At 40.8% G+C, this 23,359-nt stretch overlaps 1 protein-coding gene across 2 annotated transcripts in view; it reads left to right on the top strand.

The window, feature by feature from the left end:
• Positions 1–23,359, top strand: part of zmat4a (zinc finger, matrin-type 4a) — a 277,406-nt gene that overhangs the window by 6,537 nt on the left and 247,510 nt on the right. The window lies entirely within an intron of this gene.

Genomic DNA, 23,359 nt, shown 5'->3' with positions numbered 1-23,359 from the left:
TCCCACCTGCTATGCACTGCCAGTCAGTAGGCTAAAATAAGTCAGAAACATCTAAATTTGGCAGTGGCAGTATCATGTTGTAGGTATGCCACCCATCACGTATATTAACATAATGCTGTTTTACAGCTAAAATTATGATAGTGTGAGCAGCACGTTTCTAAAGTAGCTCTCTGTTTATTCTATATTTATACTTATTGAAAATCTAAAATCTAACCTAACATCTTTGTCAGGTTTAAAGCAGAGTTAGGTTGTAAAACAATATTCAATTATGGTTCAATTCAGTTTATTTATATAGCGCCAATTCACAACAAATGTCGTCTCAAGGCACTTCACAAAAGTCAGGTACATACATTCCAATTAATCCTAACCATTGAACAGTGCAGTCAGATTCAGTTATTTATTCAAATTGGATAAAAAGGTTTTCTGTCTAAGGAAACACAGCAGATTGCATCGTGTCAGAGATTTGTAGCATTCCCTCCTCCTGGATGAGCATGTAGAGACAGTGGACAGTCACTGGCGTTGACTTTGCAGCAATCCCTCATACTGAGCATGCATGTAGCGACAGTGGAGAGGAAAAACTCCCTTTTAACAGGAAGAAACCTCCAGCAGAACCAGGCTCAGTGCGAGCGGCCATCTGCCACGACCGACTGAGGGCTTGAGAGAACAGAGCAGAGACACAAAAAGAGCACAGAAGCACTGATCCACGAGTACTTTCTATGGGAAGGAAAAGTAAATGTTAATGGATGTAGCTCCTTTAGTCGTTTCACCTAGAAAGAATGAACATATAAACTCTGAGCCAGTTTTCAAGGTTAGAGTCTGAAAGAGAGCACATAGAGTTAGTCACAGTAAAAGCTCAGTCAATTTCCATGTCTAGGAGAGAAAGGGTTAAACACTGAAAGACAGGGCCAAGTGGATCATCGGTAGAGGGTGAGCATTAAGTTGTTGCCAGCAGAAGCTTGGATGATGCCCTCTCCAGAAAGGTGTCACAGGTAGACACAGAATCAGGCCAGGTGTAGCTTCTAGGAAGAGAAAAGAGGGAGAACATAAAGTTAAAAACTGAAATAACAGCAAATAACGCAGAATTACAGAGTAGTGTGAGAATGTAGCGAAGAGGGTGAAAGTGGTCATTATGTCCTCCGGCAGCCTAAGTCTATAGCAGCATAATTACAGAGATAACTCAGGATAACCTAAGCCACTCTAACTATAAGCTTTATCAAAAAGGAAAGTTTTAAGCCTAGCCGTAAAAGAAGGCAGTTTGTCCATCTAGAGCCCAGTGATGGCCATTGTTATACTAAAAACCACAATGATTGGGATACCTCTCTCTGTCAGATTGACCATAATGGAAAAGAGAGGGGTCATACAGGTCATACAGGTAGCAGAAATGGACGGTGTGTTTGCACCTCAGCCGTAACTGAGCCGGTTTAGGCTAAACCTGACTCCCCCTTACTCCATCCAACAGGGAAGGAAGAAGATGGAGGTAAAAAATACGGAAGATAGCTCAGGATAACCTAAGCCACTAACTATAAGCTTTATCAAAAAGGAAAGTTTTAAGCCTAGCCTTAAAAGTAGACAGGTTGTCTGCCTCACAGACTAAAACTGGGAGCTGGTTCCACAGGAGAGGAGCCTGATAACTAAAAGATCTGCCTCCCATTCTACTTCTAGAGACTCTAGGAACCACCAGTAAACCTGCAGTCTGAGAACGAAGTGCTCTGTTAGGAACGTATGGAACAATCAGATCTCTGATGTATGATGGAGCTAAATCATTAAGGGCTTTATATGTGAGGAGGATAATTTTAAATTCTGGATTTAACAGGGAGCCAATGAAGGGAAGCTAAAGTAGGGGAAATATGATATCTCATTTTAATTGTCATTAGAACTCTTGCTGCAGCATTTTGAGCTGAAGGCTTTTAACTGCATTTTGTGGACATCCTTATAGTAAAGAATTACAATAGTCCAGCATGGAAGTAACAAATGCATGGACTAGTTTTTCAGCATCACTCCTGGACAGGATATTTCTAATTTTGACAATGTTCCGGAGATGAAAGAAGGAAACCCTAGAAACCTGTTTAATATGGGATTTAAATGGCATGTCCTGGTCAAAAATAACACCAAGGAATTTTACTTTATTATCGGATGTCAATTTAATGCCATCCAGGTTAAGTGATTGACTAAGCAGTTTCTTTTTTAAAGACTCCGGTCCAAAGACGACAACTTCTGTCTTGTCTGAATTTAGAAGCAGAAAATGTAAAGTCATCCAAGTTTTTATGTCTTCAAGACATGCTTGTAGTCTATCTACCTGGTTGGGCTCATCAGGATTCATGGATAAGTAAAGCTGAGTGTCATCAGCGTAACAGTGAAAATTTATTCTATGCTGCCTGATAATTTTACCTATTGGAAGCATATATATAGTAAAGAGAATTGGCCCAAGTACTGAACCCTGTGGTACTCCACAATTAACCCTGGAGTTTAAAGATGATTTATCATTTACATGAACAAACTGGAATCTGTCAGACAAATAAGATTTAAACCAGCCTAGCGCTGTTCCCCTGATCCCTACAGCATATTCCAGCCTTTCTAAGAGAATATTGTGATCGACTGTGTCAAATGCAGCACTGAGATCTAACAGGACAAGTACAGACACAAGTCCATTATCTGAGGCCATAAGAATATCATTAGTGACTTTCACCAGAGCTGTTTCAGTGCTATGATGAGCTCTGAAGCCTGACTGAAACTTTTCAAACAGGTTATTGCTGTATAAATACTCACACATTTGATTAGCAAATATGTTCTCAAGAATTTTAAATAAGAATGGAAGATTGGATATAGGTCTGTAATTTTTCAAGTCATCTCGATCAAGCGAACGTTTCTTGAGTAAAGGCTTAATTACAGCTACCTTAAAAGCCTGTGGTACATATCAATTTACTAAGGATAGATTAATCATACCTAAAATGGGGCTGGTAATCAGAATCAGAATCAGAAAAGCTTTATTGCCAAGTACGTTTTTGGACATACAAGGAATTTGTTTTGGCGTAGTCGGTGCAATACAATACAAATTAAACAGTATAAACATATCTACAATATAATATAAATATATGTGCACAGTTTTAAGTGAGTGAGAGTAAATGTAGAGCAGTATAGGATGCCTGAGCGGTGCAACAGTACAGATGATCAGTGTGCAAGTATGGCAGTGCAAGTAAAGCAGGAGTCCAAGCTGAGCATTAATGTAACGCATAGAGTTGCGAGTTACAAGTGTCCTGTCAGCAAAAAAAGGGGGGGTGTGGGGGAAAGGGAAGTGTCAGTGTGGTTTCCGGGCTTTGTTAACAAGGCTGGTGGCAGATGGGAAAAAACTGTTCTTGTGGCGTGAGGTTTTGGTCCGGATGGACCACAGCCTCCTGCCAGAGGGGAGAGTCTCAAAGAGTCTGTGACCGGGATGGGAGGGATCAGCCAGAATCTTCCCTGCCCCCTTCAGGGTCCTGGAGGTGTACAGTTCCTGGAGCGACAGTAGACTGCAGCCAATCACCTTCTCAGCAGACCGAATGACACGCTGCAGCCTGCCCTTATCCTTGGCTGTAGCAGCGGCGTACCAGATGGTGATGGAGGAGGTGAGGATGGACTCAATGATGGCTGTGTAGAAGTGCACCATCATAGTCTTTGGCAGGTTGAATTTCTTCAGCTGCCGCAGGAAGAACATCCTCTGCTGGGCTTTCTTGATGAGGGAGCTGATGTTTGGCTCCCACTTGAGATCCTGGGAGATGATGGTTCCCAGGAAGCGGAAAGACATCACAGTGTCAATTGTGGAGTCACAGAGGGTGATGGGGGCAGGTGGGGCTGGGTTCTGCCTGAAGTCCACAACCATCTCCACTGTCTTTAGAGTGTTGAGCTCAAGGTTGTTCTGGCTGCACCAGTCCAACAGATGGTCCACCTCCCATCTGTACGCGGACTCGTCACCATCAGGGATGAGTCCGATCAGAGTGGTATCGTCCCCACACTTCAGAAGCTTGACAGACTGGTGACTGGAGGTGCAGTTGTTGGTGTACAGGGAGAAGAGCAGAGGAGAGAGAACACAGCCTTGGGGGGAACCAGTGCTGATGGTCAGGGAGTCAGAGACGTGCTTCCCCAGCCCACGCGCTGCTTCCTGTCAGACAGGAAGTCAGGGATCCACCTGCAGGTGGAGTCGGGCACACTCAGCTGGGAGAGCTTCTCCTGGAGCAGAGCTGGGACGATGTTGTTGAAGGCAGAGCTGAAATCCACAAACAAGATCCGGGCGTAGGTTCCTGTGGAGTCCAGGTGCCGGAGGATGAAGTGAAGGGCTAAGTTGACTGCATCATCTACAGACCTGTTGGCTCTGTAGGCAAACTGCAGGGGGTCCAGAAGGGGGTCGGTGATGTCTTTTAGGTGTGAGAGCACAAGGCGCTCAAAGGACTTCATCACCACAGAGGTCAGGGCGACGGGTCTGAAGTCATTAAGCCCTGTGGTCCGTGGCTTATTGGGAACAGGGATGATGGTGGAGGACTTGAAGCAGGCTGGCACATAACATGTCTCCAGTGAGGTGTTAAAAATGTCTGTGAAGACTGGAGACAGCTGATCAGCGCAGTGCTTCAGGCTGGCTGGTGAGACAGAATCCGGTCCAGCAGCTTTCCAGGGGTTCTGTCTCCTGAAGAGTTTGTTGACGTCCCTCTCCTGGATGGAAAGAGCCCTCCCCGGCGTGGGTAGGGGGCTGGTGGGGGGGAACTTTAGGGTGGGAGTTGGAGGTGCCAAGGCCCCTCTTGAAGTTGGGGAGGTGGGGGTGGTGGATTGTGGCTGCAGGTGTTGGGTGTCATGGGGGATGGTTGCAGGACTGTCCCTTTGTCTTTCAAAGCGGCAGTAGAACTCGTTCAGGTCGTTGGCGAGGCGTCGGTCGTTGATGGAGTGGGGTGCTTTCGGCTTGTTGTTGGTGATCTGCCTGAGCCCTTTCCACACAGATGCAGAGTCGTTGGCTAAGAACAGGTTTTGGAGCTTCTCAGAGTACAGTCGGTTGGCCTTTCACTGCCTTGCCAAACTTGTACTTCGCCTCTCTGTACAGGTCCTTCTCAAAATATTAGCATATTGTGATAAAGTTCATTATTTTCCATAATGTCATGATGAAAATTTAACATTCATATAATTTAGATTCATTGCACACTAACTGAAATATTTCAGGTCTTTTATTGTCTTAATACGGATGATTTTGGCATACAGCTCATGAAAACCCAAAATTCCTATCTCACAAAATTAGCATATTTCATCCGACCAATAAAAGAAAAGTGTTTTTAATACAAAAAACGTCAACCTTCAAATAATCATGTACAGTTATGCACTCAATACTTGGTCGGGAATCCTTTTGCAGAAATGACTGCTTCAATGCGGCGTGGCATGGAGGCAATCAGCCTGTGGCACTGCTGAGGTCTTATGGAGGCCCAGGATGCTTCGATAGCGGCCTTTAGCTCATCCAGAGTGTTGGGTCTTGAGTCTCTCAACGTTCTCTTCACAATATCCCACAGATTCTCTATGGGGTTCAGGTCAGGAGAGTTGGCAGGCCAATTGAGCACAGTGATACCATGGTCAGTAAACCATTTATCAGTGGTTTTGGCACTGTGAGCAGGTGCCAGGTCATGCTGAAAAATGAAATCTTCATCTCCATAAAGCTTTTCAGCAGATGGAAGCATGAAGTGCTCCAAAATCTCCTGATAGCTAGCTGCATTGACCCTGCCCTTGATAAAACACAGTGGACCAACACCAGCAGCTGACACGGCACCCCAGACCATCACTGACTGTGGGTACTTGACACTGGACTTCTGGCATTTTGGCATTTCCTTCTCCCCAGTCTTCCTCCAGACTCTGGCACCTTGATTTCCGAATGACATGCAGAATTAGCTTTCATCTGAAAAAAGTACTTTGGACCACTGAGCAACAGTCCAGTGCTGCTTCTCTGTAGCCCAGGTCAGTCGCTTCTGCCGCTGTTTCTGGTTCAAAAGTGGCTTGACCTGGGGAATGCGGCACCTGTAGCCCATTTCCTGCACACGCCTGTGCACGGTGGCTCTGGATGTTTCTACTCCAGACTCAGACCACTGCTTCCGCAGGTCCCCCAAGGTCTGGAATCGGCCCTTCTCCACAATCTTCCTCAGGGTCCGGTCACCTCTTCTCGTTGTGCAGCGTTTTCTGCCACACTTTTTCCTTTCCACAGACTTTCCACTGAGGTGCCTTGATATAGCACTCTGGGAACAGCCTATTTCTTCAGAAATTTATTTCTGTGTCTTACCCTCTTGCTTGAGGGTGTCAATAGTGGCCTTCTGGACAGCAGTCAGGTTGGCAGTCTTACCCATGATTGGGGTTTTGCAGGTGTTTAGAGTTAACTCGTTGATTCAGATAATTAGGTTCATAGCTCGTTTAGAGACCCTTTTAATGATATGCTAATTTTGTGAGATAGGAATTTTGGGTTTTCATGAGCTGTATGCCAAAATCATCCGTATTAAGACAATAAAAGACCTGATATATTTCAGTTAGTGTGCAATGAATCTAAAATATATGAATGTTAAATTTTCACCATGACATTATGGAAAATAATGAACTTTATCACAATATGCTAATATTTTGAGAAGGACCTGTATATGTCTTTGTCCCCACTCCTGAAGGCCTCTTCTTTATTCAGTCTTAACCTTCTGAGTTTGGCTGTGAACCAGGGTTTGTTGTTGTTGTAAGTCACCCTGGTTCATGATGGTACACAGCTGTCCTCACAGAAGCTGATGTAGGAAGTCACAGCCTCTGTGTACTCGTCCAGACTGTTGGTAGTAGTCCTGAACACATCCCAGTCTGTACAGCCTAAACACGCCTGGAGATTCTCCACAGCCTCACTGCTCCACTTCCTTGTTGTCCTCACAACAGGTTTGCAGAGCTTTAGTGTCTGCCTGTATGCAGGAATCAGGTGGACCATGATGTGGTCGGATTGGCCCAGTGCAGCACGTGGGACGGCGTGATAAGCGTCTCTGATGGTGGTGTAACAGTGATCCAGAATGTTGTCCTCTCTGCTCGGACATTTTATAAACTGTCTATATTTGGGGAGTTCGTGGGTGAGATTACCTTTGTTAAAGTCGCCAACGACGATAACTAAGGAGTCCGGGTTGGTCCGCTCCACACTCAGTATCTGGTCGTCGAGCATGCGCTGTGCGACCTGCACGTTAGCTTGCGGTGGGATGTAAACACCGACCAGGATGAACAAAGCGAACTCACGGGGGGAATAGAAAGGCTTACAGTTTATGATGAAGGATTCCAAGTCTGGAGAACGGTGCTGCTGATTCACTGTCACGTCGTTGCACCAACCACTGTTGAGGTAGAAATAGATTCCTCCACCTTTCGCTTTGCCGGAGAGTTCCGTGTCTCTGTCCGCTCTGTAGAGCTGGAATCCTGCCAGCTGCAGCACAGAGTCCGGTATTAATCCACACAGCCACGTCTCCGTGAAGCACAAAACTGAATAAAAGTCCCTGTTTTTCCCCAACAGCAGTTGTAGTTCCTCAATTTTGTTGGGAAGTGAGCGCACGTTAGAGAGAAATATTCCAGCGTGTTCGTAGTCCACGCTGGCGAAGACGTACCAGCCCATTTCCCTTTCTTCTGCCGTTTCACCGAGTGAGCAAAGGTGAGCGCACCTTTGACCAGAATGTCCAAAAATTCCAGAGCAGTAGGCAGAAAACTGGGAAATAACTCCTCTGGTGTAGTAGCCCTGATGTTCATGAGTTCTTCTCTGGTGAGAGAACTCCGGGAACCATCACAGAAGACCGTTTGAAAGCAAAAAACAAAACAAAACAATGCGCACCAACACGCCGAGGCGACCATCTGCGGCGCCATAATCAGAGGGAGCACTTCCTTAAATAATTTGGTTGGGGTTGGGTCTAACATACAAGTTGATAGTTTAGATGAAGCTAATATTTCTGATAACTCAGGAAGCTCCACAGGATCAAAGCAGTCCAAACACAGATCAGGATGTACAGTTACTTCCAATGTTGTCTGACTTGCTGAGGATGAAGTAATCATCTTCGGGAGTATGTCAAAGATTTTCTTTTTAATAGAATCAATTTTATTTTGGATGAATCCCATAAAGTCATGACTGCTGAGAGCTAAGGGAATGGATGGCTCAACAGAGCTATGAATCTGTGTAAGTTTAGCAACTGTACTAAAGAGAAACCTAGGATTATTCTTGTTCTCTTCTATTAATGATAAGCTGAATAAGCTGTTCTGGCTTGGTGAAGTGTCTTTTTATACAACAGTAGGCCATTTTTCCAGATTAAGTAGGAATCCTCTAGGTGTGTAGAGCGCCATTTTCTCTCCTATTTTCTAACATTGTGCTTTAAAGTACGCAGCTCTGAATTAAACCAGGGTGCCATTCCTTTGAATAATTACCTTCTTTTTCAGGGGGGCTGCATTGTCTAATGCACCACGCAATGATGAAGTAACACTATGAACAAGAGAATCAATTTGTGAAGGGGAAGAAATAAAATTATTGCCCTCCACTGTGCTATTCTGTGATAATGAGGAAATCAAAAGTGGAACAGATTCTTTAAAGGTTGTTACAGCATTGTCTGATAATGATCTACTATAATGAAATTTTCTTTCAGGTGTAGAGTACTAGGATAAATTAAACTCAAAGGTTATTAAAAAATGGTCAGACAGGACAGGGTTATGAGAAAATATTGTTATGTCTTTACACTCAATGCCATATGTCAGCACAAGGTCCGTAGAATGAAGACAAAGATGGGTAGGTTTGTTAATGTTTTGAGCAAAGCCAATTGAGTCTAAGATAGCATTAAAGGCTATATTTAAACTATCACTTTCAGTGTCAACATGAATGTTAAAATCCCCCACTATAATAACCTCATCTGTATTTAACACTAAATCAGATAAAAAGTCTGAAAGCTGATGTAAAAATTGAGAGTAAGGGCCTGGTGGACGGTACAAAAATACAAACAGAAGTGGTTTTAGTGCTTTGCAATTTGGATGAGGAAAACTAAGGATTAAATATTCAAAAGAGTTGTAGCTATTGATTGGTATGGGACTAGTCAATAAATCGGACTGAAAGATGGTTGCTACTCCTCCTCACACAGTATTTCGAGGAATGTGAAAATTTAAATAATTAGTAGGAGTTGACTCATTTATAGTAACATAATCCTCTTGCTGCTGCCAGGTTTCTGTGAGGCAAAATAAATCAATCTGATGGTCACAAATCAGGTCACTAACTAGCAAAGTCTTTGAAGAGAGAGATCCTATATTCAGTAAGCCACATTTAATTGTTTTATTTTTCTTTTTAGTCTTAGTTGTGTTTATTTTTATTAGATTTTCCTGATTTCTTCGTTTTAGATTATTTTTTAATCTATCCAATTTTGGCCGTGGGCGAGACACTGTCTTAATAGGGTAATGGGTGGGTAGCAGTACAGAAGCTGCAGAGAGGAGTGTTAAACTATTACCCTGCTTCCTGGTCTGAACCCTGGGTTGTCAGAGGTATGGAGAACTAATAAATTCGGCCAGATTCCTAGAAAGAAGAGCTGCTCCATCCAAAGTGGTGTTGGGATCTACAGCCATGGATTTCCACATTAAAACTCCGGTACATACTTTTCTGGAACTTTTCAAAATAAAGTGCATTAACCTTCTTCCAGCACAGCCAGGAAAGGGGATAACTGCGGACTTCCTGTGGCGCCATTACCCAAAATAAAGCACAACTCTGAAGGGGGAAGGGGGGTAGCAGAGGACTTCTCAGTGATGCCACTGTCCGTATAAGACCCCCACCCTTCCCACATATCGCTTTCTTCCACACCGATGACCATCGGGATAGGAGGGAACAAAGCGCGCCAAAGTCTTTTGCTGGCAAAAAGACAAAAATTCAACTGGATCCAAAGCCATACGATCATCGATCATATGCAAAGTTAAGTAGAATGAAATACTGTGTGTGTATCCGGTATTTTCATTCATGAACGGGGAAATTAAGGTGTAAGAGTTGCTTACCTTTCTCTCCGAAGCCCCGCAGAAGCAAAACTGTGTCGCAGAGAGATCCCCGTCAGAAAAGCTGTTTCTACAAGCCGAGTCTGAAGGAAGTTACTATGGCCTGCACAACTGTGTTACGGTAACGAACAGCTGGGAAGCGGACAGGCCGAGCCGCCAGCTCTCCGGAGCTAACTCTTTTGTTCACAGAGCGAACGCAGAGGTTAGGTCCCGAGCCAACCGCTTGTTGACTGGATACCTTCTTCAAACTTCGCCCTTGGACAACATTCCCTCAACAGGGTCAGAGGTTAGGTTTGGTCAGATTAACAGATAGGTTTAGGATGAAATGATCTAAACGTTTTCATGTTATGAAATTTTGTTTTGTGGAACCTGGCTATCTTTAGTGCTAGTAGGCTAGCTACGGCACGCACCGGTTCTGTGTTCTTTGTATGTTTTAAAGCTAAGATAAACTTTATTTAAAGGGTGGTTTTAACCAGAACATTGCTCATAACGCGCCGTCCGCGCTTATGCATTTTAACCCTTTTATTAACCCTGGTATTTTAAAGATATGTGTTGATTCTGGTGCTAAGCTCTCCGCTTCTTTGTTAGCTCAACGGCTAGCCGGTAAGGACACGTGCTAGCACTAAGACTATTAAACAGAAAGGCGGTTGGTTTTCAAGCTAGTGAATAATCGTCCCTGAACATCATTTACTAGATTTGATAACTAAGTAAACACCATTAAGCCCCATTTCTCCAGAAAGATTTGGCTCTTTTCCAAAATACCCCCTTTATAATCTTTCTTCGAATATTATTTCAATAACTAAAGGCAGCTAATTAGACACAGCTGTGAAATGGTCATCCAGAAGGTTGGTTTTATTCAGTAGATCATTATTTAAAACATCATTTTATTAAAATAATATTTTATCTGATCTTGCATTGTGAAGGATGGTCTAAACGTTTGCTGATTATTGCCTAAGTTAGTTCCAAGACTAACTTAACTTCACTTCCAGATTCTTCAAGATAATCCTTGGTTCTCAAACATAAACATTGCATGGTAATGTTGCATCACTCTTTTTGGTCATGATTTCCAATCATCTTGAATCAACTTGTTGATATTGTACATAGCCCATTAGTCTTCATTATTCCTTCATTCTGCTTGGTAGTTTAGTTGAATTGTTTTAGCATAGTAAAGAGTTTGTTGATTGAAATATGTTTGACTTTGAGTTGACTTATTTTTGTTAATAAATTCTTGTATTTTAAGAAATTGTGTGAATTCATTCCATATTTGTGCAGAGTTTATGCTGTTCAATAATGTCAGAGCTCGTCTCACACTTTTCTATTCTGTCCTAACACCATCGCCTTATTGGGCTGGTATTCACAGGACAATCCTTAACAGACCGAAATATTATTTGATAAAATATTAAAATATTAATATTAAATAATATTCTCAGATTCATATTTACAACAGTGGGATGGAGGCCGTCTCTCCCGATCAGACCAGGTTTTCCCCAAAATGTTCGCCAATTATCAATGTAGCCCACATTGTTTTCTGGACACCACCTAGACAGCCAGCGGTTGAATGACAGCATGCGGCTAAACATGTCTTCATTGGTCAGATCGGGGAGGGGAGCAGAGAAAATGATGGAGTCCGACATTGTTTTGGCAAACTTACACACCGAAGCAACACTAACTTTGGTGACCTCCGATTGACGTAACCGGATGTCATTACCGCCAGCGTGAATAACAATCTTACTGTATTTACACTTATCCTTAGCCAGCAGGTAGGATTTCAGGTAGGATTTGATGTCACCCGTTCTGGCCCCTGGCAGACATTTGACTATGGTCACTGGTGCCTCTAGTGCCACGTTTCTGACAATGGAGCTGCCAGTTACCAGAGTTGGCTTCTCAGCGGGTGTGTCGCTGAGCAGGGAAAATCTGTTAGAAATGCAGACGGGTTGGTGGTGACCTGTGGGCTGGGATCTAGGATTATGCTTTCTAAATACCGTCAACCAGCCGCCCTGAGGCTCCAACTGCGCGGGCTCTGCTGGAGGACTGCTATGGGGAGCTACCCTCGGTGGCTCCGCGCTGGCTAAGGTGCTTCGGCTATCTGCTGGTTTTTCAACAGCGCGGAGCCGGGCCTCCAATTCTGACACCTCACCTCCAAAGCTACAAAAATGCTACATTTATTACATGTACCATTATCACCAAAGGAGGCAGAGGAGTAACTGAACATCTGACAGAGAGAGCAGGAGAGAGGAGGAGACTCAGAGAGCAAAACAGCAGAATGGGTAGCCATGGTGGAGATAAAGCTAACGCTAAGCCACTACCACTAATAGAAAAAACCGTGTAAAACACAGAGTCCCCAAACGTTAAAAGCAGCAACATAAAGTATGTGTTTTAACGTGCTTATGTATTAGAACAAGTAAGAGGTTTCACAGTAGAGGGATATCAGATCAAACGAGAGAGCCTTTACACACCAAACAATCCACCGTGTGCAACAGCGAAAACAGGAAGTGACGAATACGCCTTACAACGCCTGCCCAGCCTTTCCCAAAGTCTGTACGTGTCATAGAGCAAATCATCTGAACACAGTCCATCATCTGAAAATAGGAATAGGATGGCACAACAGCAAACCAATGACAACATGGCCTAAACTGACCGATTGGCCAAGAAGACCATTTATCAGAGAACCAGCTAAGAGATCCATGGTAACTCTAAGGGAGCTGCAAAGATCAGAATCAGAAAAGCTTTATTGCCAAGTACGTTTTTGGACATACAAGGAATTTGTTTTGGCGTAGTCGGTGCAATACAATACAAATTAAACAGTATAAACATATCTACAATATAATATAAATATATGTGCACAGTTTTAAGTGAGTGAGAGTAAATATAGAGCAGTATAAGATGCAAGAGCATCAAAAGCTTAGGTGAGAAAGAGTGGCAGAAATAAAGCTATTGTTTAAGGAAAGCCATAAGAAGTTCTGTTTACAGTTTGTACTGTAAAGTCCTCTTTGCCATAATCCATGTTGGGAACACTGCAAACGTGAATGAAGGTGCTTTGCTTAGATGTGGCAAATGCTTTGTGTAATGGATAAGTAACACTGCATATCAGTCTGAACACAACATGCAAAACAGTGCTGGGACCATCATGCTATGGGGATACGGTTCTTCTGGTGGAAAGGGCAAAACCTTTCACAATATACAAGAATATGAATGGAGCTAAGTAAAGGGCAAACTTGGAAGAATACCTATTAAGGTAGGGTGACCAGACATCCCCTGAAATGTTCCTGATTTTAGCGTTTTGTAAATGAAGAAAAAAATGTTGCATGTCAACTGTATTTATGGTAACCGGGAGTAGAAAAGTGATCATGTTGCACGCAACAACAGCTGTTATGCTAGCTGGTTGCACTGCTATTAATGCCTTGGACTGGGCTGATCCTTACTAAAGCTGAGGACCCAGATGCAAATAAAAAAAGCTTTTATGAAAGAACAGGACAACAAAATGCAAGACAAGAGCGCAGGGATTAGCTGTAGCTGAGTGAGGGAGGTAGAGAGAGAAATCACTTTTTAAGCGCTGCCTGAATAAGGAAAGTGGAGCTAAAGTGTCAACAAGGGTTTGTCCACAGTAAGATGTTTCAGAATTGATTGGTGACCTTTAGTTTATATTTTCAGAGCTAGTGATTAGTTGTTTTGCTAATTTATTGTTGCAATATGTGAACACAGATCTTGAGGCTGAGGGGTGATTGTCTACTCAGTTTGGACATATGAAAATTCCTCACAAAAAATAAAGGAGTCAGTAACAAGGAAACTGAATGAGGTAAGAACTGCATGAACTGAGAATGATGAGGAGGGAGAGAATCAACTGGTTAAATGTGTATTTTTTCTGTTGTATTCTGTTGTAGCTCCAAGTAAAAATAGTTGCTTTCTTTGTTAAGTATAGCAATTTTGGCATTTCATCAGCTAAGGAAACTAGTGAAATAATAAAGAAATGTTAATATTTATATGCTTATAGTGGAATTACCCTAGTTCCTCATGTAAAAATCAGGGTATCTGAAACAAAAATCTTTTTTTTTTTTGTTAAATTTAAATTTTTCTGTATGTTATACATTCTAATGTTTAGGAGGATATTATGAGTATATTATGTTTCTCTTTTATAATAGTTAAAGACTGATAGAAGAGGAGAGAGGACAATAGAAAGACATAGAGATGATAAAAAAAGAGAAAGCTAGGATGAGAAAAAGAATGAGTGTTAGACATAAAAAGGAGGAGGAAAGAAGGCAGACATTACGACTGCTAATACTTTATCCATTCTTTTACTCTTAGGAAATGCTAACAGTGTGGATAGACACTTTCCCGCTATTACGCTTGATTTTGATTTTTTAATTATGAATACATATTTTAAAATAAATGAAACCGTAACTGTACCAGTGTTTTCATTATATCTTGATAAGATTTAATTATTTTTATCTCAGAGCTGGAAATGTACCCGGATTTGATTTCACAAATCTGGTCACAATAAATTAGGGGCTGCAAATACTTGCGAGTGGGATAAATGTTCACCTTCCAGTAGGATAAAATCCCTGAACTTACACCCATAGCTGCAATTGAATTGTTCTGATATAAAAAGAAAACTGATGCTCACAGATTCTTTCCATTACATCTGGCTGACCTTTACCTATTTTCAAAGGAGAATGGGCAAAACGTACAGTAAGTAGATATGCAAAGCTTATAGTGGAATTACCCTAGTTCTTCATCTAAAAATTAGGGTATCTGAAACAAAAATCTTTTTTTTTTGGTTAAATTTAAATTTTTCTGTATGTTATACGTTCTAATGTTTTGGAGGATATTATGAGTATATTATGTTTCTGTTTTATAATAGTTAAAGACTGATAGAAGAGGAGAGAGGACAATAGAAAGACATAGAGATGAGAAAAAGAACGAGTGTTAGACATAAAAAGGAGGAGAGGAAAGAAGGCAGACATTACGACTGCTAATACTTTATCCATTCTTTTACTCTTAGGAAATGCTAACAGTGTGGACAGACACTTTCTATTATAGGATAAAATCCCTGAACTTACACCCATAGCTGCAATTGAATTGTTCTGATATAAAAAGAAAAATAATGCTCACAGATTCTTTCCATTACATCTGGCTGATCTTTACCTATTTTCAAAGGAGAATGGGCAAAACTTACAGTAAGTAGATATGCAAAGCTGGTAGAGACATACCCCAGAAGACATTAACTTGTTATTGTAATAAAAGATGGTTCTACAAAGTATTTACTCAGTTGAGCTGAATATTAGTGCATATACTTCTATGTGAAAAAAAAATACTCTGTGCTGATCTATGAAATCGAACCCCAATAAAAAAAATGAAAGTTTGGGACAAATTGTGAAAAATACTTTTTAAAGCACTGTGACTGTGCCCTGGCTTAAACGTAAACCAGTTTTACTATTAAATGAAGTACAGGCAGTTTGCACAATGAAAGTGTGAATGTCTCAGCAGATGTGTAGTTACATGTCAAGCCACACTGCATGGGAATGGGAAATTTAGCATCTAACACATAGTAACTACTCATTGTTTTGACCTCAGGGCATATATTAGAGCTTTACTTGCCTTTGCCTACCCAAAGCCAAAACAGGGTCATAATAGATCCTGAATAGGAGGCATATCGCTGTGCAAAGGACAATGGGATAAAAAGTGCAATCTCTCTGCTGTGTTAGCAAGCTGCCACACTCCCCCGGTTTGCCTAATTTGCCCCCTGGGGGGAATATTTGAGTGTCTCTGTGGCCCTAGAGCACCAGCTGCACAAAATGCTGATAATAACAGAAGTTACAGCTTCGGTGAACCCTGCTGGTCACAGTGAGGGTGTCAGAGGTTACACAGCTGCTCCAATCTTTTTACACTAAATGCAACCTCTCCCGCATAACAGCAGTTAATCTTATTGGTGATCTTTACAGTATAAAATTATTTCAGTCATATACTCTTTCTCTTAATGTGAGACATGCTAATAGTTGGGCAATCGTCCATTTTGACAGGAAATGAACTGTTACTACGCCTTCCAGCAAGGCATGCAGCTTTGACGTCAACACCAGAGGTGATAAATACTAGCTGAAGCTAACGCTAGCTCCCATTTCCAGCCGTAGTGTACTGCCAACAGAACTTGAGGAGGCAATCTGGAGAAATAGCCAATGGCCAATTCCCGGAAGAGCTTGACAAAGCTGAAAATCTTGCTGATATAAGAAGATCAGAAGATTTATATCCCGATCAAAGAACGTTCGCTACCCAGGTGAAAGTGAAACCCCACAGAGGGTTTTTTCCAAGGAGGTGAATGTCGTCCTTATTTGTTTCAGTTGACTGCCAAAGGTTCATCATATTTTCGCTGTTTGGACGACGGAGGAGAATTTGATTGCTTTGAGTCGTGTCACAACCCCCAACTTATCCCAGTGTCTGAGCGGTTTATTGCCTTTGTTCTCACACTGGTTCTAACTTGGAAGTTTAATACCCCTTTGTCTCAAAACAGTTCGTCAAGAGCTGTATCAGTGGCCTCATAACCAAGCCGCTCCATGCTGTATGGTCTAAGTGACCTGGTCCTACTGGTCTGTCAGCTGACCGCTGCTATCGAGACTCACCGGATCAAAGGAAGCTTCACCGTTTATTAATTTTGTTTTATTTTTCAAGTCAATCCAAAGCGTTGTTTTATTCCCACTTTTGTCCATAAACTGCTGGCTTGATCTTGATCTACACTCATCTGTATTTTTGGTTATTTGGTTATTAATTTACCCCTTTCGTAGAATAGTGCATGCCTAATTAGGTGTTAGACCAGAATAGTTAATTGTAAGTGGGACTATTGGTTTAATACATTTTTACATAGATAAAGAGACAGCATTTGTGTTTATTTTATGTATGAGCAATTATCTGTCAACTAAGGCTAGTGTTCCACACCATTCGGTAAAACGGTTAATAACACAGTGACATTTTGCGTGGTTTTGGTTAATAATTCTCATTTATTATTGACAATTAACAAATTGTTGATTGTTATGTGCTGTGAGCTCAATGATCACAGCACCAGAGTGTATCTCTGATATCTATTTGTAAGAAATTATATTGGTTAGAATTTATGACTTCTTAATTATGATTTTTAATTATAATTTTTGATAAACATGTATAATCAATAATTAGAAATCCTTACATAATGAGCCCTGAAGCGATGTCTCATACTTAGCTAATTCTGTTATCTATATATGGCCTAAAGTTTATTTTTCTGCATTAAGTTTTTTTTTTTTTTTCTCCTGCTTTAATGATGGGCTGGATTCAGCCCGTAGGCCGGATCAGGCCCGCGAACGGGTTTAATCCGGCCTGCGAGATGATTTTGCAAAGTATAAAAATGAGCTGTAATTTTTCCATGAATCAAACTGCTGTTCTAAATGTGTCCACTGGATGTCACAATAGCAATTTCTGTTAAGCAAGCAAAATGTTTATACCACGGCTTATCAAGCAAGCTAAGCAAGTACAGCTAATATAGAGCTACCTTGTGTTGTGCCTGCCCTTTTACGTCTTCTTCTTTGGACATATTGTACTTTAGCACCCTCAATGCCCCAAGATATCTCGGTCAAAAAAGAGAAAAGTGGACGCAGAGTGTTCCAGGAAAAATGGTCATCCTATTTATTCATGGAAATGAATGGAAAAGCTGTGTGTTTGCTGTGTTCTCATCATGTTTCAGTGCTAAGAGAATATACCGTTCATTGCCACTCTTCATGCAAACAAATACAATCATTTTCAAGGACAACAGAGAAAAGAGAAGGTGAATGAATTTTGTGAAAAAATGCATGCTGAAGGCTGCGGGGATTGTGTGCCCTGAAAAGCGCCAGGCTTTTGCAAATATTAGCCTGACCAGAAACACAGTTGCAGACAGGAATTTTTTGATATTTCGGTGGATTTGGACAGTCAGTTGAAGCGCAAAGTAAAAATCATTCATTGCGTTTTCAGTTGCAATTTATGAAAGCACTGACATAACTGATGTTGCGCAACTGGCCATATTCATCCGCGGAGTTGATGGCACTTTGACCGTCACCGAGGAGTTCATGGAGTTGGTGCCAATGACGGACACCACAACAGCAGCTAATATTTTCAACAAATTCGTCGGCACGCTGGACAGACTCGGAGTGGACTGGTCCCACGCTGTCAGCCTGGCTACAGATGGTGCGCCCTCAATGATCGGGAGAAAAGCAGGTGTGACAAAGTTCAGAGAAAAAGTGCAGACTGCAAATGAAGGATGAGATTTTTGGAATTTCCACTATATTTTGCATCAGGAGGCTTTGTGTTGCAAGACATTAAAGGTAGATAAGGTCATGAAGGTGGTCATCCAAACTGTTAATTTCCTCCGATTCAGAAGCCTGAATCACCGTCAGTTTGACAGCCTTCTCAGAGAGAAAGACTATAACTATGGCCTGAAGTCCCACACTGGGGTAAGATGGTTAAGCCGAGGTGCTGTGCTGAGGCGTTTCTTTGATCTTTGCAAGGAATATAAACAGTTCATGGCAGAAAAGGGCAAACCAGTGTTACAATTTCAGTCCACAGAATGGATGCAGGACCTTGCATTTATGGTGGATGTTACAGAGCACCTGAATAACTTGAAGAAAATGCTGCAAGGGTGCAAAAAAGTTATCATGCAGTATTATGACAGCGTATGTGTGTCATTGTGGGAGACGCTACTCGCAGCTAGTGTTGCAGCTCACTTTCCTTGTCTGAAAGGTGTGTGCGCAACCCAACATGCTGCAGACATGAAACGGTTCAAAGACAAAATAACAAGACTATTGCGGGAGTTTGAGCAATGCTTTCAGATTTTTGGTGAACTAGAGACAGACTTCAAAGTTTTTTGCTTGCCATTCACCGTGAATGCCTATGATACGCCAGTCAACATCCAGCTTGAAATAATACACTTGCAGTGGGACTCAGATTTGAAGGGCAAATTTTCTGCAGCTGACTCGGACATATTTTATTCATATCTCTTGCCAGGTTACCCAGACTTGACAGCCTTTGCTGCAACGCTGTTGTGCATGTTTGGAACCACATATCCTTGTGAGCAAGTTTTCTCTGTAAAGAGCATCAATAAAACAAAGCTGTGCGCAAGACCCACACACAACCACTTGAATAACATTCTGAAATTGGCTGCCACTCAGGATGTGACACCTGATATTGATGCACTTGTGAAAGCTAAAAGATGCCAGGTTTCAGGAGTAAAATAAACAGTGGGTAACCCTAGTTAAAATGTTGCATGACACACAGTGGCGTGCACAGACATTTTGGGGTGCAGGTCCTCAAGTAGAAAAAAAGGGCACCTTGTGCGGCACATGGAGCTGTAGGTTGCCTTTGTAGTGTGAGATTTATTACAGGCACAACATGAACATAATTTATATGTATTACTAAGCACCCACAAAACAAACTGTCCTGTGGGATGTAGGGAAATGACCACCCAGGAAAAAAAACTCAAAACATGAATGCATTTTGCAAAATTCTTGAGATTAATAAGGCAACAAAATGATCATAGATTGATTTAAAGTTAGATTACTGATTCACAACCAGCCTTTAACCTGAACGTCCTGAGTCAAATCTGAAACTTAGTTATCCTTCATTTTTTATCTTTTTACACACTGAGGACAACGTGTTTGTCTTGACTATATCATTCTGTACTTTTATCACAAAATGTCTGCTGCACCAAATAACCTTATGTTGTACCAAAGCAGGTTACACTGCGAAATTTACCAGGTGGGTCACACTGAACGAGTTATTTTCAGAAATTGTGAGTAACAAGTGACCATTCTACAGCGTGAATCAACTATACCCAGAAAATGAGTTATAAAATCTTTATAATCAAACTGAAACCAACAGCAGAGAATATGACTTCTGCATGTAGCCAGTGTGATATATGACAGAAATTATTCTTAGAGAATAAAAATTAATGACATTACAAGTCCTGAGAACTGATAAGATGTCTGATATTTAGAAATTAAAATACTCTGATCACATCATAATTTTTTACACACAGAGAAGTAGAAAATAAAACTTAACCTACATGCCCCACATTTAATAATGTTAACCAGCTCATTTGGCCGTATTTGCAATTAAAAAAAACATGAGTCAAACAGAAGTCATCAGGGACCCTTATAGCAAATGTAATACGTACATCTATGAGATAGATTTTTATTTATTTATTTCTTCTAATTTAATCTAAGAGTTAAATCGTAGACATTCTAGTGGCACTTGGTGGCGGCCATAGAAGACATAGCAGGTAAAGGTATGCCATTCATTGGCCTGTTCTGTTTGGATAAAATGGTGGCAAGTGAAGTTGTCGATCAAAATTTCAAAACCCGGGGCACTGGTATAATAGGCCTTCAAATTCAGAAATTTTACCATGGGCCCCACACTATACACTGTAAAAAAAAAAAAAGAAGCACCACCTTGTGTCTATCTGTGCACGTCCCTGATGACACACTGCACCTCAATATAGTTCTGTGAAAATGATTGTCTTCTGTGGAAATTTAAAGAAAGTGAACAGTGTGTGATTTACTGCAATACTGTCTGTCACTTCAGTTTATAAGTTTGGTTTGTTGAAATTGTTAATGCATTGCACAGTTTTTATTTTTCTATCAATAGTGTAGCCTACAAGGCAGGGAGTAACTCAACCTTTTTGAATAGTTTCCTCAGTTTGTATGGTTTGTTGAGTTATCACAGGATAATTTGTGGAAATGACAAACAAGGTATTTAATACCTAGAAGAGCTGTTTTATTTATTTATTATTTATTTTGTATTTTGTTCAATCCCAGATAGGCTGTGACTTACAGTTCAACGGCTTTGTAGATACTCTCAGACAAAGTCTAAGTTTCAGTCACTGAGGGATTGTGTTCTTGAAATTGCACCAGTTTTTTTTCTCATAATTTTCAACTAACTTGATGTGTTTTGTCAAGAGGATTATTTGTGATGTGTACATTTTCAGAATGTGCTTGAACTATTTCAGATCAAAGTAAAGGAAAGAAAACAACCTAAAGTTGTTATTTTCAAGTTATTTTGCTATGGTTTTACCGGTCCATGTCCACTTGGGAATAGATTTCCCTCCATGCGGCCCCTGAGCTAAAATGAGTTTGACATCCCTGTTATAGACCATGTCTGTTTTTATTTTCTTAAATTCCAGCATTTGAAAGTAAGTAATTGGTATTATGTTAGTTAAACCAACAATAGCAAGATACACAATTCAAACCATGGGGCTACAGCCCAATGTCTACAACAATAGTACAGATACAAAAACAATAGAAATGGCAATGTGCTGTGCTAAGGTTGCTCCCAAACAGCAGTTGGTCTGAAGCATAGATGAGCCCCATCTAAGATGCGTTTTCCAATGGGGTATTGCTTTTCAGGTTGTTCTTCTGCTGTTTATGCCATTTGCTGCTGATGCGCATCACTGACAGTAAATTTTCATCCCATCACTATGCTAATTTCCACCCTGATTATAACACATACAAACTCATATTTGTAAATTATGTTTTAATTCAGAAATTGAATGTATTGACCATGAAAATTTGCTCTTTGCTCTTAATGTCAAACTCTAAATCAAAATTTAAATCAGAGTGCATTAAGGCAAATGCTGTCAGCTGGTGCAATGAAAAACTAAAATAAATATGAGTTTTTGGTTTTGCTGCATTTATTATTAGTAGAAAATCTAAAGTTTCAGTGCTTAACCTGTTGATCATGGCTACAAGTATATCCAGGGAAACTGGCCTATTATTACCACTGCCTGTTTGATTGGTGCATCGCTAGCTACATTGTAAATATAGTTTAGTTCTTGCATGAATGGTGCCCTCAGTGAATCCCCTCCTGCTTCTCCAGCGAAGCCAAATCCTTCAAAAAACGCATTCTAATATGTGACCCCTTAGAAGCATTAAGAACTAATAAACATTGATCTGATTATATTTGATGTAAATAAATGGATGTATGGATAGTTATAAATGATATGTAAGTGAATCAGACAACAACTTCAGTATTATTATGCAACTGAGGTGTAACGCAATGTTTGCTGGCATTGGACAAGCCACAGCAGTGTCCCCACTACCCTTAACTAGGTATAAAAGTAAGCAATTAAAACATCTTTCAGGGTAAGAAAGGACTTCTCTAACCACCAGTCAACCCCGAGGCCGAAGGCCATCTGAAAAATCGCCCCCGGTTACAAAAGCAAAGTTATAGGACTTTTAAAACTACCATGGCAGATGTGATCTGACAATAGTATTTTTAGTCTAGAGCCAATGCCTGAATGCCTATGCTTTTTATTTTTGTCTGGCAGAATTTAATATCTGGAATTCTCCAAAGTATAACCAATGACTCACACCAACTTCTCCTGAACGTGTCACTGTCAAAGTTCTGCACCTGAGTGAGAAATGTGCATCCCCCGATTTTTTTTTTTACAATATTACCTCGTCATGACTTTCACTGCAGTTCTGTGTGACAGTAGCTGAAAACCAAACTTCCCAGCAGTTCTCTCCCAAGCTGGTAGTCCTAATGTGTGGGGCACCTGTGATTAATTACAGTTTTTAACCAGATTTTAGGTTATGATTTTCCACTTTCTCTGTATGAAGTCATCATTCTCTGTAAATCAGTCCACACTTTACCCCTAAATGTGAATTTTATGTGAGAAATGAGGGACACCTAATGTAGCAGCAGTGTTCATCATATTTCAAATGAATAATTTTTCCCCTAAACGACTTGTAAAAATGATTTTGGTCTGTATTGATCAGTCTAAAATGAGCAGCCAGATTAAATAATAAATGACAGTGTCCTTAGTGAGGAATTAATTCAATTTGCCAGTAAGGCTCTAATTTTGATGTGTATCTGACATCTGAGACTCCTTACCCCACTCTATAAAAACAATCTGATTATTTTAAGCTGTTGAATTTTAATTATTTTCACGTTATTTGCCTTAAATGTGACTCGTGGACATTTTGTAATCATGATTTTTGTTTTTATTATCATCATCATCTAAAGCCTAAAACAACAAATTTGTCAAGGAAACATTTACCTCTTTGATTCATAAAGTAGCTGGTAGGTATTTAACGGTTCATTTAAATATGTATATGTAATATATCTATATTAATAAATTCCAGTGTTGGTAATGAAGTGATACTAAGGTCATTCTTGGTTCAAATCGGGCTTAAGTCACTGATCCATCCACTGACCAAAACTCCATAGTCTTGTGTTGTTGCAGGCCATAATATTCACAAATTAAAATTTTTAATTTTAAGCTTTGAGCCAAAAACTGTGCAGGTAAATGAAATATACATAGTACATTGTAAAGTGAACACTGGATCAGTGCATGTGTTTTTTAGATTTA

The sequence above is a fragment of the Girardinichthys multiradiatus genome, chromosome 12 (genome assembly GCF_021462225.1).
Source record: "Girardinichthys multiradiatus isolate DD_20200921_A chromosome 12, DD_fGirMul_XY1, whole genome shotgun sequence".
Lineage (NCBI taxonomy): Eukaryota > Metazoa > Chordata > Actinopteri > Cyprinodontiformes > Goodeidae > Girardinichthys > Girardinichthys multiradiatus.
Note: the sequence above shows the minus strand (reverse complement) of the source record. Positions and strands in the feature narration are given on the sequence as shown.